Source organism: Acyrthosiphon pisum, chromosome A2 (assembly GCF_005508785.2).
Source record: "Acyrthosiphon pisum isolate AL4f chromosome A2, pea_aphid_22Mar2018_4r6ur, whole genome shotgun sequence".
Taxonomy (NCBI): Eukaryota; Metazoa; Arthropoda; class Insecta; order Hemiptera; family Aphididae; genus Acyrthosiphon; species Acyrthosiphon pisum.
Genome location: NC_042495.1, coordinates 95,329,532 through 95,332,494, shown reverse-complemented (window position 1 = coordinate 95,332,494; position 2,963 = coordinate 95,329,532). Strand labels below are relative to the sequence as shown.

The following is a 2,963-nucleotide window of genomic DNA, read 5'->3' as shown; positions in this document are numbered from 1 at the left end:
CTAATCATTTATTTAATAATCAAAATATGACAACTTATCACAATCGACTTCAGACGTAAGAATCTTTTACCTATAATACGTCCATTGCGTTAGTGTCGATTCAACATAATGAAAACTATAATATATGTTTATAACTCAGGGTTTGAAATCGATTTAAAAATATCTATAAGAACTATATAAAATTATTTTTAATTATATTCCAAATGTAGAAATATTGGAAAAAATTTAAATCAATAATTTATATAAAAAATAAACGTTTTATAATTTTTAATTCGAAAATAGACAACAGGTCTATACTATGATTTTAATGGTGGGCAATACAGAAATAGTATCAACAAATATTTCGTTTTCATCGATCCATTAAACAACTGCGCAATACGGTCAGAATGCGCGAACAACGATAATGCACGTAGGTATGACGTACTAGTAGGTACATTACAAAATTAAAACGTAAAAATATAAAATTGACATTATATAGCGTAGAAAAACAAATATAATGTTTAAAAAAGAAATAAAATCGGAAAATATTGATCAAAACAATAAAAAATTAGAAAATTAGAAAAACAATATAATATTTTAAATAAAAATCAAGAAATACAAAGAAACACCAAATATCATTAAGCCACATTTAAAAATGTAATTTTGATTTCAAACCCTGAATCTTATTATTAGTAGTATACAGTACAATTGTACAGAGTGGGGCAAAAATAACAGTGGTTTTAAAACGCTATGAAAAAAATTAACGACTTAACTTACAGAAATCGATTCAATCGATAGGGAGATTTCAAACGTTTTTGGCACTTCTCGACGGGTATAATAGCAGTGCAGGTTACCTTTCAGATTCGATCTTTGAGTTCTCCCGAGTTGTGGGGCTGGTTTTAAAAACACTTTCCTTCGGGTAGCTCCACAGGAAGAAGTCACAAATGCTCAAATCAGATGAGCGCGAAGTCTTTCAGAGACCAACTGTTGGTGCAGAAGAGTCTGTTTAACGGACCAACCGACGACACGGCACGACTGCAGTACCGCACGACTGCACAGTGCACGAGATACGAGTAGTGAGTACACGACCCACCCGACACAACGATAGTACGATACCCCTCCAAGAATGCTAACCAAGCAACCAGAAATACCAACCTTTCAAAACTGCACTGTTTGTTTGCTGCACTCTGTATTAATAACAATTATTGTATTATTATGATGTTTTAATACTGTTTAGTGTTTATTATTGCTATTTTTCGGGTGTTTCCTCTGTTAGTTAAACGTTGCCATGTGTCGGCCATTTGAATATCGAATATCGACAGTTGCCGTTCGTTGTTAAGATAAGTCATAACTCATAAAAGATCAATATGCCATCTGCGGTCCACTATGTAAATCAACAGGCAACGCGCAGCGATGACATGCTATGACGTCATAATATTTCTAATCGACGGGACATATGGATAATTACAGAAAAAAAATTTTATCTACCTGCCTCGTGTGCAATATTTTTTATATTTAATTATTATTTAACGTACAGCATGTTTAGTAACACACTAAAAATTTAGAATAATATAACAATAGGTACTAACATAAATACAAATAAAACAAAATGTGTAATAAACAAATAAAATAAGTAGTATAGCCGCAGAATAGATTAAATCTATTCAGTGGTGTACTGGTGTAGCTATGAATATAAAATAAAGTACTTATAAACAGCGTCAACATAATTAGCAAAATTATGTAAGACATTGTTTGAGACTGATGTCCGAATTCACAGACTGCAGAGGTCCTCGTCCCCATTTATACCTACATCATATGGCCACATATTCCATGACCTGTTCGTTGACGGTTGAGTGTCACCCATTTTCTTCAATTTAAATCAAATCCTGGTTGTACGTTTGATAGGTTTGAATGTTTGATATTAGGTTAAGTCCGTTTCCGTCAGGATTTTCCGTAGTCTAGTCACTGCGCCATTTGGTATTTATATCTAGGTTTTCCACGTTGGTTTCCGTGATTTTAGTCGGTATTTGTCACTATTTATTTTTAGGTCATGGATTTGGAGGTTAGGGTTGTTTAAGTACTTATATTGATGGGTTAATAAGCTGATAAAATGATAACTAAATACGGTTTCGTACGTCAAAATGTTGTCCAATAAAACGTTTTTAATTCACAAATGTTTTTCTTTATTTTAATTTTATTGTTGTGTACTTATATTGTTTAGTGATTGTGTAATAATATCTACCTGGCCATTGGTTGTTTAAAATGGAAACTATAAAAAAGGGCAATGGCTCTGAACCTTTTTTAAATCACTGGGGTAAGCTCTTCTTTTGGGTTCTTTTTTCAGCTGTCAATACCTATTACTGTTGTAATAATAATAATATATCTACAAAATAACTCAACAATTAATTTAAATATTAAAAATAAATTAATAATTAATAGAAAACAGTATAAATAATATTTATAAAATAATACAACAGTTAAATAAATAGAATAAGTACAATAAAATACTAGGTTTTAGGGTTCTAAATTTGAAATATTTCACTTGAAATTTTTCTATTGAAATATTTCAAAATTGAAAATTTCACTGTTCTTGAAATATTTCAATGAAATTATGAAAAATATTTTTCTTTTTTTATACATGATCCGTTATAGATGATTAGAAACAATAAATTGATTGCACATTTAGAATTAAAGGAAAACATTATTTTTATTAATTTATTATTTGATATTTGTATATTCTATATTATGTAGTGCTGAAAAATATTCCTGGCATTATTTTGAGAGTAAAAACATTTTTTTTTTTACATGAGTTTTAAAATATTGTTGTATGTGAACCATCAGCGATCCATAAGATAATGGTTTGAAATAAACTTGAGGTCAATTCCAACAATGAATGAAATAATAGTGTATTTTCATTTTTCAATAATTATAAAGTACCTATACAAAAGTCGTATAATGTGTGTGTGTGTGTGGCTGAGTGATGC

The 2,963-nt window shown here is 30.0% G+C and overlaps 1 pseudogene; it reads right to left on the bottom strand.

Moving 5' to 3' along the window:
• Positions 1-1,041: 1,041 nt before the first annotated feature.
• Positions 1,042-2,963, bottom strand: part of LOC100164665 — a 10,072-nt pseudogene continuing 8,150 nt past the window's right edge.